The 13,935-nt window shown below is 28.5% G+C and overlaps 1 protein-coding gene across 4 annotated transcripts in view; it reads right to left on the bottom strand.

Moving 5' to 3' along the window:
- Nucleotides 1–13,935, bottom strand: part of LOC119606928 — a 201,539-nt gene that overhangs the window by 134,695 nt on the left and 52,909 nt on the right. Inside the window, exon 2 of one of the 4 annotated variants that reach the window (XM_037960599.1) lies at nucleotides 8,906–8,932. The exons of the other annotated variants lie outside the window; for them this stretch is intronic. The gene's annotated coding sequence lies outside the window, so the exon portion shown is untranslated. The remainder of the gene's footprint in view (nucleotides 1–8,905; nucleotides 8,933–13,935) is intronic. 4 annotated transcript variants of the gene reach the window in all.

The following is a 13,935-nucleotide window of genomic DNA, read 5'->3' as shown; positions in this document are numbered from 1 at the left end:
AAAATCGATATCTGGTAGGAAATATAAGTGATCACAAATTAACGCGTTTTGCTTAAAAAGCTCAACATTAACGAAGTTATTGAGGTTTTTAGTTTGGACTCAATTTTAGTACCAAAAATCGATATTTGGTAGGAAATATAAGTGATCACAGATTAACGCGTTTTTCCCAAAAAAACTCAATATTATCGAAGTTATGGAGGTTTTTAGTTTTGACTCAATTTTAGTACCAAAATCTATATTTGTTAGGAAATATAAGTGATCACAGATCAACGCGTTTTTCTCAAAAAACTCAATATTAACGAAGTTATAGAGGTTTTTAGTTTTGACTCAATTTTAGTACCAAAAATCGATATTGGTAGGAAATATAAGTGATCACAGATTAACGCGTTTTTCTCAAAAAACTCAATATTAATGAAGTTATAGAAGTTTTTAGTTTGGACTTAATTTTAGTACCAAAAATCGATATTTGGTAGGAAATATAAGTGATCACAGATTAAGGCGTTTGTCTAAAAAAACATCAATATTAAACTCAAAAAACTCAATTTTAACGAGGTTATAGTGGTTTTTAGTTTTGACTCAATTTTGGTACCACAAATCGATATTTGGTAGAAAATATAAGTGATCACAAATTAAAGCGTTTTTCTTAAAAAGCTCAATATTAACGAAGTTATTGAGGTTTTTAGTTTGGACTCAATTTTAGTACCAAAAATTGATTAACGCCTTTTTCTCAAAAAACTCAATATTAACGAAGTTATTGAGGTTTTTAGTTTTGACTTAATTTTAGTACCAAAAATCGATATTTGGTAGGAAATATAAGTGATCACAGATTAACGCGTTTTTCTTAAAAAGCTCAATATTAACGAAGTTATTGAGGTTTTTCATTTGGACTTAATTTTAGTACCAAAAATCGATTAACGAGTTTTTCTCAAAAAGCTCAATATTAACGAAGTTATTGAGGTTTTTAGTTTGGACTCAACTTTAGCACCAAAAATCGATACTTGGTATGAAATATAAGTGATCACAGATTAACGCGTTTTTCTCAAAAAGCTCAATATTAACGAAGTTATTGAGGTTTTTAGTTTGGACTTAATTTTAGTACTAAAAATCGATATTTGGTAGGAAATATAAGTGATCACAGATTAACGCGTATTTCTCAAAAAACTCAATATTAACGAAGTCGATATAAGTGATCACAGATTAACGTGTTTTTCTCAAAAAACTCAATTTTAGCGAGGTTATAGTGGTTTTTAGTTTTGACTCAATTTTGGTACCACAAATCGATATTTGGTAGGAAATATAAGTGATCACAAATTAACGCGTTTTGCTTAAAAAGCTCAATATTAACGAAGTTATTGAGGTTTTTAGTTTGGACTCAATTTTAGTACCAAAAATCGATATTTGGTAGGAAATATAAGTGATCACAGATTAACGCGTTTTTCCCAAAAAAAACTCAATATTATCGAAGTTATGGAGGTTTTAGTTTTGACTCAATTTTAGTACCAAAATCTATATTTGTTAGGAAATATAAGTGATCACAGATCAACGCGTTTTTCTCAAAAAACTCAATATTAACGAAGTTATAGAGGTTTTTAGTTTTGACTCAATTTTAGTACCAAAAATCGATATTGGTAGGATATATAAGTGATCACAGATTAACGCGTTTTTCTCAAAAAACTCAATATTAATGAAGTTATAGAGGTTTTTAGTTTGGACTTAATTTTAGTACCAAAAATCGATATTTGGTAGGAAATATAAGTGATCACAGATTAAGGCGTTTGTCTAAAAAAAATCAATATTAAACTCAAAAAACTCAATATTAACGAAGTTATAGAGGTTTTTAGTTTGGACTCAATTTTAGTACCAAAAATTGATTAACGCCTTTTTCTCAAAAAACTCAATATTAACGAAGTTATTGAGGTTTTTATTTTGGACTCAACTTTAGTACCAAAAATCGATATTTGGTAGGAAATATAAGTGATCACAGATTAACGCGTTTTTCCCAAAAAAACTCAATATTACCGAAGTTATGGAGGTTTTCAGTTTTGACTCACTTTTAGTACCAAAAATCAATATCTGGTAGGAAATATAAGTGATCACAGATCAACGCGTTTTTCTCGAAAAACTCAATATTAACGAAGTTATAGAGGTTTTTAGTTTTGACTTAATTTTAGTACCAAAAATCGATATTTGGTAGGAAATATAAGTGATCACAGATTAACGCGTTTTTCCCAAAAAAACTCAATATTATCGAAGTTATGGAGGTTTTTAGTTTTGACTCACTTTTAGTACCAAAAATCGATATCTGGTAGGAAATATAAGTGATCACAAATTAACGCGCTTTGCTTAAAAAGCTCAATATTAACGAAGTTATTGAGGTTTTTAGTTTGGACTCAATTTTAGTACCAAAAATCGATATTTGGTAGGAAATATAAGTGATCACAGATTAACGCGTTTTTCCCAAAAAACTCAATATTATCGAAGTTATGGAGGTTTTTAGTTTTGACTCAATTTTAGTACCAAAATCTATATTTGTTAGGAAATATAAGTGATCACAGATCAACGCGTTTTTCTCAAAAAACTCAATATTAACGAAGTTATAGAGGTTTTTAATTTTGACTCAAGTTTTGTACCAAAAATCGATATTGGTAGGAAATATAAGTGATCACAGATTAACGAGTTTTTCTCAAAAAACTCAATATTAATGAAGTTATAGAAGTTTTTAGTTTGGACTTAATTTTAGTACCAAAAATCGATATTTGGTAGGAAATATAAGTGATCACAGATTAAGGCGTTTGTCTAAAAAAACATCAATATTAAACTCAAAAAACTCAATTTTAACGAGGTTATAGTGGTTTTTAGTTTTGACTCAATTTTGGTACCACAAATCGATATTTGGTAGAAAATATAAGTGATCACAAATTAAAGCGTTTTTCTTAAAAAGCTCAATATTAACGAAGTTATTGAGGTTTTTAGTTTGGACTCAATTTTAGTACCAAAAATTGATTAACGCCTTTTTCTCAAAAAACTCAATATTAACGAAGTTATTGAGGTTTTTAGTTTGGACTCAACTTTAGTACCAAAAATCGATATTTGGTAGGAAATATAAGTGATCACAGATTAACGCGTTTTTTCCAAAAAAAACTCAATATTACCGAAGTTATGGAGGTTTTTAGTTTTGACTCACTTTTAGTACCAAAAATCGATATCTGGTAGGAAATATAAGTGATCACAGATCAACGCGTTTTTCTCGAAAAACTCAATATTAACGAAGTTATAGAGGTTTTTAGTTTTGACTTAATTTTAGTACCAAAAATCGATATTTGGTAGGAAATATAAGTGATCACAGATTAACGCGTTTTTCCCAAAAAAACTCAATATTATCGAAGTTACGGAGGTTTTTAGTTTTGACTCAATTTTAGTACCAAAATCGATATTTGTTAGGAAATATAAGTGATCACAGATCAACGCGTTTTTCTCAAAAAACTCAATATTAACGAAGTTATAGAGGTTTTTAGTTTTGACTCAATTTTAGTACCAAAAATCGATATTGGTAGGAAATATAAGTGATCGCAGATTAACGCGTTTTTTTCAAAAAACTCAATATTAATGAAGTTATAGAGGTTTTTAGTTTGGACTTAATTTTAGTACCAAAAATCGATATTTGGTAGGAAATATAAGTGATCACAGATTAAGGCGTTTGTCTAAAAAAAATCAATATTAACGAAGTTATTGAGGTTTTTAGTTTGGACTCAATTTTAGCACCAAAAATCGATATTTGGTAGGAAATATAAGTGATCACAGATTAACGCGTTTTTCTCAAAAAGCTCAATATTAACGAAGTTATTGAGGTTTTTAATTCTGATTTAATTTTAGTACTAAAAATCGATATTTGGTAGGAAATATAAGTGATCACAGATTAACGCGATTTTCTTAAAAAGCTCAATATTAACTTTAGTACCAAAAATCGATATTTGGTGGGAAATATAAGTGATCACTCAATTGATTCAATTTTAGCATCAAAAATCGATATTTGGTAGGAAATATAAGTGATCACAGATTAAGGCGTATTTCTCAAAAAACTTAATATTAACGAAGTTATAGAGGTTTTAAGTTTTGACTCAATTTTAGTATCAAAAATCGATATTTGGTAGGAAATATAAGTGATCACAGATTAACGCGTTTTTCTCAAAAAACTCAATATTAACAAAGTTATAAAGGTTTTTAGTTTTGACTCAATTTTAGTACCAAAAATCGATATTGGTAGGAAATATAAGTGATCACAGATTAACGCGTTTTCTCAAAAAACTCAATATTAACGAAGTTATAGAGGTTTTTAGTTTTGAATCAATTTTAGTACCAAAAATCGATATTGGTAGGAAATATAAGTGATCACAGATTAACGCGTTTTTCTTAAAAAGCTCAATATTAACGAAGTTATTGAGGTTTTTAGTTTGGACTCAATTTTAGTACCAAAAATTGATTAACGCCTTTTTCTCAAAAAACTCAATATTAACGAAGTTATTGAGGTTTTTAGTTTGGACTCAACTTTAGTACCAAAAATCGATATTTGGTAGGAAATATAAGTGATCACAGATTAACGCGTTTTTCCCAAAAAAACTCAATATTACCGAAGTTATGGAGGTTTTTAGTTTTGACTCACTTTTAGTACCAAAAATCAATATCTGGTAGGAAATATAAGTGATCACAGATCAACGCGTTTTTCTCGAAAAACTCAATATTAACGAAGTTATAGAGGTTTTTAGTTTTGACTTAATTTTAGTACCAAAAATCGATATTTGGTAGGAAATATAAGTGATCACAGATTAACGCGTTTTTCCCAAAAAAAACTCAATATTATCGAAGTTATGGAGGTTTTTAGTTTTGACTCACTTTTAGTACCAAAAATCGATATCTGGTAGGAAATATAAGTGATCACAAATTAACGCGTTTTGCTTAAAAAGCTCAATATTAACGAAGTTATTGAGGTTTTTAGTTTGGACTCAATTTTAGTAACAAAAATCGATATTTGGTAGGAAATATAAGTGATCACAGATTAACGCGTTTTTCCCAAAAAAACTCAATATTATCGAAGTTATGGAGGTTTTTAGTTTTGACTCAATTTTAGTACCAAAATCTATATTTGTTAGGAAATATAAGTGATCACAGATCAACGCGTTTTTCTCGAAAAACTCAATATTAACGAAGTTATAGAGGTTTTTAGTTTTGACTTAATTTTAGTACCAAAAATCGATATTTGGTAGGAAATATAAGTGATCACAGATTAACGCGTTTTTCCCAAAAAAAACTCAATATTATCGAAGTTATGGAGGTTTTTAGTTTTGACTCACTTTTAGTACCAAAAATCGATATCTGGTAGGAAATATAAGTGATCACAAATTAACGCGTTTTGCTTAAAAAGCTCAATATTAACGAAGTTATTGAGGTTTTTAGTTTGGACTCAATTTTAGTAACAAAAATCGATATTTGGTAGGAAATATAAGTGATCACAGATTAACGCGTTTTTCCCAAAAAAAACTCAATATTATCGAAGTTATGGAGGTTTTTAGTTTTGACTCACTTTTAGTACCAAAAATCGATATCTGGTAGGAAATATAAGTGATCACAAATTAACGCGTTTTGCTTAAAAAGCTCAATATTAACGAAGTTATAGAGGTTTTTAGTTTTGACTCAATTTTAGTACCAAAAATCGATATTGGTAGGAAATATAAGTGATCACAGATTAACGCGTTTTTCTCAAAAAACTCAATATTAATGAAGTTATAGAAGTTTTTAGTTTGGACTTAATTTTAGTACCAAAAATCGATATTTGGTAGGAAATATAAGTGATCACAGATTAAGGCGTTTGTCTAAAAAAACATCAATATTAAACTCAAAAAACTCAATTTTAACGAGGTTATAGTGGTTTTTAGTTTTGACTCAATTTTGGTACCACAAATCGATATTTGGTAGAAAATATAAGTGATCACAAATTAAAGCGTTTTTCTTAAAAAGCTCAATATTAACGAAGTTATTGAGGTTTTTAGTTTGGACTCAATTTTTGTACCAAAAATTGATTAACGCCTTTTTCTCAAAAAACTCAATATTAACGAAGTTATTGAGGTTTTTAGTTTGGACTCAACTTTAGTACCAAAAATCGATATTTGGTAGGAAATATAAGTGATCACAGATTAACGCGTTTTTTCCAAAAAAACTCAATATTACCGAAGTTATGGAGGTTTTTAGTTTTGACTCACTTTTAGTACCAAAAATCGATATCTGGTAGGAAATATAAGTGATCACAGATCAACGCGTTTTTCTCGAAAAACTCAATATTAACGAAGTTATAGAGGTTTTTAGTTTTGACTTAATTTTAGTACCAAAAATCGATATTTGGTAGGAAATATAAGTGATCACAGATTAACGCGTTTTTCCCAAAAAAACTCAATATTATCGAAGTTACGGAGGTTTTTAGTTTTGACTCAATTTTAGTACCAAAATCGATATTTGTTAGGAAATATAAGTGATCACAGATCAACGCGTTTTTCTCAAAAAACTCAATATTAACGAAGTTATAGAGGTTTTTAGTTTTGACTTAATTTTAGTACCAAAAATCGATATTGGTAGGAAATATAAGTGATCACAGATTAACGCGTTTTTCTCAAAAAACTCAATATTAATGAAGTTATAGAGGTTTTTAGTTTGGACTTAATTTTAGTACCAAAAATCGATATTTGGTAGGAAATATAAGTGATCACAGATTAAGGCGTTTGTCTAAAAAAAATCAATATTTACGAAGTTATTGAGGTTTTTAGTTTGGACTCAATTTTAGCACCAAAAATCGATATTTGGTAGGAAATATAAGTGATCACAGATTAACGCGTTTTTCTCAAAAAGCTCAATATTAACGAAGTTATTGAGGTTTTTAATTCTGATTTAATTTTAGTACTAAAAATCGATATTTGGTATGAAATATAAGTGATCACAGATTAACGCGATTTTCTTAAAAAGCTCAATATTAACTTTAGTACCAAAAATCGATATTTGGTGGGAAATATAAGTGATCACTCAATTGATTCAATTTTAGCATCAAAAATCGATATTTGGTAGGAAATATAAGTGATCACAGATCAACGCGTTTTTCTCAAAAAACTCAATATTAACGAAGTTATAAAGGTTTTTAGTTTTGACTCAATTTTAGTGCCAAAAATCGATATTTGGTAGGAAATATAAGTGATCACAGATTAACGCGTTTTTCTCAAAAAACTCAATATCAACGAAGTTATAGAAGTTTTAAGTTTTGACTCAATATTAGTACCAAAAATCGATATTTGGCAGGAAATATTAGTGACCACAGCTTAACGCGTTTTTCCCAAGAAACTCCATATTAACGAAGTACCATTTTAGGACCTTATGTGGGAGGTAGGGTCAATTATTAATCAATCCACATACAATTTGGTAGAGAGATTTTTACTCGCATGGAACTTATTTCTGTCGAATTTCATCGCTATATTCTTATTTTTAAGCCAGTAATGAGCGCTATAGTGATTTTCCGAAGGGGACCTTATATGGGGACAGACAGACAGACGGACGGACGGACATGGCTAGATCGTCTTAGATTTTAATAAGGACCCAGAATATATCTCTAACGTGCTTTCAACAGACAGACAGAAAGACAGAAAGACAGACAGACTTTTATGGGTCTATGGCCAATATTTCGATGTGTTACAAAGGGAATGACAATATCAATATACCCAGATCTTTTTTGATAGTGGGTATAAAAAGAAACAATTTGTTGTTGTCTAAAAAAATGTTAAAAATTTAAACAGGTAGTCAAAGCTTCCGGCATACATTTTAATTGATTTTCTCAAGTTAGTCCTATATATGACCTTTTTAATTCGATCTTTTTGTTATTTGACCAAGATTTTTAACCAATCATTAATATTGAATTTTACTGAATTTTATTATCGTGTATCAATAGTTACATCAACATCAATACTATTTTCGGAACAATGCCTAATATTTCGGTTCCTGTAAAATTTATTTATAGTGAATTTCATAGGTATCACATAATTTTTAAGTCAGTAATAAACGTTGAAGTAATTTTCTGAAGGATATCAAGGGCCTATGGGTGTAGGGTCATTTATGAACCGATCCTCAAATTTAGTAAAAAGATTTTGGTTCCTACAGATTTTGAATTTTATATCTACACTGCTTTTTCTAAATCAGTTATGACGGATTTAATTATATACCTGGCTGCGACTTGTATAGAAGCTAAGTGAAATCATCAACCGATATGGCCCATTTTCAATACTAAACAAACTGCATAAATAAGAAATATTTATGTAAAGTTTCTAGCTCGTTTCGTTAGATCTCTTTTGTGGGTCTACGACTAATATTTCGAAGTGTTACATACGGAATAATAAAAGATTGGAACTTATTTTGTTTAGGTCCTGAAAAATGTATATTAAGTTTTTCATAGACAGACAGAAAGGCAAACGGGCGGACATAGCTAAATCGAATCAGACAATATATGTTGGGTCTAAAAATTAAGATATTAATACACAAAATCTTTATCAGATTTCCTATTTAAATTAACATTAAAATTTAAATTTAACTACTCTTTTTATACCGGCCTCTCTTCTAGATTATTCCCAATACAATTTTGCTGACGGCATTATATTTATAAAATTAAAGTTCTACATGTAAAAAAAATTGTATGAAGTAAGGTACAAATTACTGAGCTATCAAGTAAACATCTTATTTTCAGATATCATCAATATATTTTCTTCGAACTTTAAAATGAATAACAACATTTTTTCCCTTCTAATACCTTTGGTCGTCAGTGTAGTATTAATAAATTTTGCAAGAATCAAAGAAAAATATAAAATAAATATTATTTAATAACCTGTTAGAATTTTTGATTAACTTTTTTCTGAAAAGAAAACATAGACAAAATTAACATTATTAAATTAGTTTATTACTATGTATTAAGAATATTTTCTGTAATTTGTTAAATAAAATCTTATAAAATGTTAAAATTCACTTACAGACACTATTTAAATAATTTCTAGCCTCTCCAAAGTAACTTGAAAAATCTTAAATTTATTATAAGTATTATAACAAAAATTCAATACTAAATTTCAATTTTCTTTAATCATCAAATCTTAAAAATTTGTTATTAATTTTGCTGCTGTTGTTTATATTATTGTTGCTGTCTGTCTTTCATTACTGCAGTTTTAATTGTTACAATTGCTCAAGTATCATCTCCTTTAAACACGTACAGATACACTTTTAGATAGAGAGTAGTAATCAATTGAAATATCAATTCATTAAATCAACAGAAAATGTCAATTGCTTTAAGTGACAAAACACTTAATAGAAACCAATAGAGAAAATATAAATACACTTCAAATCATTCTGACAATAAACATATGTACGCACTTATTAGACTATAGGCATACAAAGTGCACATTAGGGTGTTTTTTCTTTATGTAACCCGCGCTCAAAATTCTAAAATACCCAATTCACACAATATCTTTATTACACTGGTCTTTAATGAAATCTTCGTTTAAGAAAAATTATAATAGAAGTTATGATATTAATATACAAAGCCTACATCAATTTTTTCTGTCTTGTCGAGTTAGTTAGTTAGTTAGTTAGTTAGTTAGTTAGTTAGTTAGTTAGTTAGTTAGTTAGTTAGTTAGTTAGTTAGTTAGTTAGTTAGTTAGTTAGTAGTTAGTTAGTTAGTTAGTTAGTTAGTTAGTTAGTTAGTTAGTTAGTTAGTTAGTAGTTAGTTAGTTAGTTAGTTAGTTAGTTAGTAGTTAGTTAGTTAGTTAGTTAGTTAGTTAGTTAGTTAGTTAGTTAGTTAGTTAGTTAGTTAGTTAGTTAGTTAGTTAGTTAGTAGTTAGTTAGTAGTTAGTTAGTTAGTTAGTTAGTTAGTTAGTTAGTTAGTAGTTAGTTAGTTAGTTAGTTAGTTAGTTAGTTAGTTAGTTAGTTAGTTAGTTAGTTAGTAGTTAGTTAGTTAGTTAGTTAGTAGTAGTTAGTTAGTTAGTTAGTTAGTTAGTTAGTTAGTTAGTTAGTTAGTTAGTAGTTAGTTAGTTAGTAGTTAGTTAGTTAGTTAGTTAGTTAGTTAGTAGTTAGTTAGTTAGTTAGTTAGTTAGTTAGTTAGTTATAGTTAGTTAGTTAGTTAGTTAGTTAGTTAGTTAGTTAGTTAGTTAGTTAGTTAGTAGTTAGTTAGTTAGTAGTTAGTTAGTTAGTAGTAGTTAGTTAGTTAGTTAGTTAGTAGTAGTTAGTTAGTTAGTTAGTTAGTTAGTTAGTAGTTAGTTAGTTAGTTAGTTAGTTAGTTAGTTAGTTAGTTAGTTAGTTAGTAGTAGTTAGTTAGTTAGTTAGTTAGTTAGTTAGTTAGTTAGTAGTTAGTTAGTTATAGTTAGTTAGTTAGTTAGTTAGTTAGTTAGTTAGTTAGTAGTTAGTAGTTAGTTAGTTAGTTAGTTAGTAGTTAGTTAGTTAGTAGTTAGTTAGTTAGTTAGTTAGTTAGTTAGTAGTTAGTTAGTTAGTTAGTTAGTTAGTTAGTTAGTTAGTTAGTTAGTTAGTTAGTTAGTTAGTTAGTAGTTAGTTAGTTAGTTAGTTAGTTAGTTAGTTAGTTAGTTAGTAGTTAGTTAGTTAGTTAGTTAGTTAGTTAGTTAGTTAGTTAGTTAGTTAGTTAGTTAGTTAGTTAGTTAGTTAGTTAGTTAGTTAGTTAGTTAGTTAGTTAGTTAGTTAGTTAGTTAGTTAGTTAGTTAGTTAGTTAGTAGTTAGTTAGTTAGTTAGTTAGTTAGTTAGTTAGTTAGTTAGTTAGTTAGTTAGTTAGTTAGTTAGTTAGTTAGTTAGTTAGTTAGTTAGTTAGTTAGTTAGTTAGTTAGTTAGTTAGTTAGTTAGTTAGTTAGTTAGTTAGTTAGTTAGTAGTTAGTTAGTTAGTTAGTTAGTAGTTAGTTAGTTAGTTAGTTAGTTAGTTAGTTAGTTAGTTAGTTAGTTAGTTAGTTAGTTAGTTAGTTAGTAGTTAGTTAGTTAGTTAGTTAGTTAGTTAGTTAGTTAGTTAGTTAGTTAGTTAGTTAGTAGTTAGTTAGTTAGTTAGTTAGTTAGTTAGTTAGTTAGTTAGTTAGTTAGTTAGTTAGTTAGTTAGTTAGTTAGTTAGTTAGTTAGTTAGTTAGTTAGTTAGTTAGTTAGTTAGTTAGTTAGTTAGTTAGTAGTTAGTTAGTTAGTAGTAGTTAGTTAGTTAGTTAGTTAGTTAGTTAGTTAGTTAGTTAGTTAGTAGTTAGTTAGTTAGTTAGTTAGTTAGTTAGTTAGTTAGTTAGTTAGTTAGTTACTTTGTTAGTTCATAACAAATCTATTTCTAACACTTTACACTTAAACAAACAGCAAATTTATATATTATAACTAGATTGAAAGAACAACAAGTTAGAGTGCTATATTCGGCTGTACCGAATCTTAAATACCCTCCACCAGAAAGCTATTTTTAATTAAAACCCATTTAACTATCTAATTTTTAGATAACTTGGCAAAAATGTTGTTTCCGTGTTGATATGCATATTAACTTTATTTGACAATGAAATATGTGCATTTAAGTGATCTTCGGAAATGGGCCTTATATGGGATCTATGACCAATAATTTACCTATCCGGAAAAAAAGTTGTAGAATGATTTATATGATTTATATATTTCGTAGAGTGACTCATATAAAGACATAACATACGTATTTGTGTCGAATTTTATTAAGATAGCTTTATTTGGTAATGAAATATGTGCTTTTAAGTGATTTTCGGAAGTGGGCCTTATATGCCCTTATATATGACCAATAATGGACCGATCCGTAAAAAAATTTGTAGAATGATTTGTATGTATACAATCATATTTCTGTCGAATTTTATCTCGATAGCTTAATAATTCAATAAAATATATATGGGAGCAATGACCAATTTTGGGAAACATTTTCGTATCGAATTTTATCAAAATAGCTTTATTTGACAATGAAATGTGAGTTTTTAGATGATTTTCGGAAATGGGCCTTATATAGCTATGGCCAATAATGGACCGATCCGTAAAAAATTTAGTAGAATGATTTGTATGTACACAAAACATATTTAACTCGAATTTTATCACAATAACTTTATTCATCAATGAAATATGTGCGTTTAGGTGATTTTCCGAAGTGGACCTTATGTGGGAGCTATGACCAATTGTGGACCGACTGAGTTCTACGTTGATAATATAATTTCTGTTCATATTATATTTGCATGTACAAAATTTTGTGTTGATATCGATATATTTGATGGAGTTATTAACGATAACCTAATTTCCGGGAATATATATATACCTTTGTAAGGGGGTTATGGGAAATATTGGATTGATTGTAAAGATTTTGAACATAATTGATCACTGCCCTGAAAAAATAATGTGTGACAAAATTCATCGAAATATCTTTGGTAGTTTCTGAGAAAACGTATTTTTTTCGAGGTAGTCTGAAATTTTTACTCATAACTTTTTACGTTGTGAACCAATTTTGCTGACTCATAACTTTTTACGTTGTGAACCGATTTTGCTGATTTTCAAAACCAAACTGCGTAGGATAATAATAAATATTTTGGGTGAAATTGGTTTATTTCCTTTGCTTAGTTTTAACGTGAGTGTGTTTTACACAGACAGACAGATGGACACACGGACATAGCTAAATCGACTCAGAATTTGATAAGGACCCAGAATATATATACTTTGTTGGGTCTTAGATGAATATTTCTTGGTATTACCCACGGAACGACAAACTTATATATACCGTCTATCACCACTTATGGTGGTGGAGGGTATAAAAAAACTAAGTAGAACACCATGACCTTTACAATTTAAAGAACACCAACAAAACATTTGTAAAATAGAAAGTACATATTTCCATATACTTTGTTTTTGTATTATGTAGCATTTTTATTTCAATTTAAAGTTTTTGTAGTAAAAAATAAAGAGTCAATATAAATAAATTCCTATACAAAATAAATAGATTTTATTGAATCTATAGAACAAGGTAAAATATTTTATTTTTTGTTGCTTTTCATTGAGCTGGTTCAATGCCTAAAGGATTTCTATCAGTCTAACTACTACAGTAGAGTTCTAGAAGGCTTTTTATATTGCGTGATTGTTGTAGAAGATTTTGTTACAGGATGTCGATGTTCGCATGATTTGGCAAACAATTTGAATTTTTTTATTTTTGTTTGTGATTGTAATAGATAAACTTTTACTAATGCCATATGTAGTCGAACTTTTACATTGGTTTCATACAATATGTAGACATTAGATTCCTCTATTTAGTGTTAAGCCAAAGCAGCTTAAATAGTTGAAATGTTTGAATATAATGATAGTGAACTTTTATTTTAAATGTTTGTGAGTCGATTAAGTCATATCTGTCCATCTGTTCGTATATAAATAAAAGTATAAAAGAAATATAAAATTTAAATAAAAATGAATATATCCACCAAATTTTATGGCTCACATTTACGATAGTCTCCAAATAAGGACTCATTTTCAACAATAAATTGCTTAAAAATATAGCAAATTAGTTACAATTTCACATTTAATTATAATTAACAGAAATCCGACTGTACTTTTTTTCTAATCAGAATGTTTGAATTTAAATATTTATTTTAGGATCTATGTATATCGGTCCGTCTTTCTGTTTACCGAAAGCATACAGAAATCTTCTCGCTTTTGACGTCAAAACGGTAGAAGCTAAAGGCACACAACACGGATTGAGGCGGCAACCCTATTCACGCCAAACTAACAGGATATATGCACGCTATAATCCAAAATACCAGGGTCTCATACTACCCCGTACTAACAGCTAGTCTAACGAGGAACCATCTGTTATATTCAATAAGAGGCCAGTCACTAACCCATTTGTATCTTTATCGCAAA

This window comes from Lucilia sericata, unplaced genomic scaffold (assembly GCF_015586225.1).
Source record: "Lucilia sericata isolate MDLA Ls3-8-SP2 unplaced genomic scaffold, ASM1558622v1 Contig000636F_arrow, whole genome shotgun sequence".
Classification (NCBI taxonomy): domain Eukaryota; kingdom Metazoa; phylum Arthropoda; class Insecta; order Diptera; family Calliphoridae; genus Lucilia; species Lucilia sericata.
This window is presented reverse-complemented; position numbering and strand designations above follow the sequence as displayed.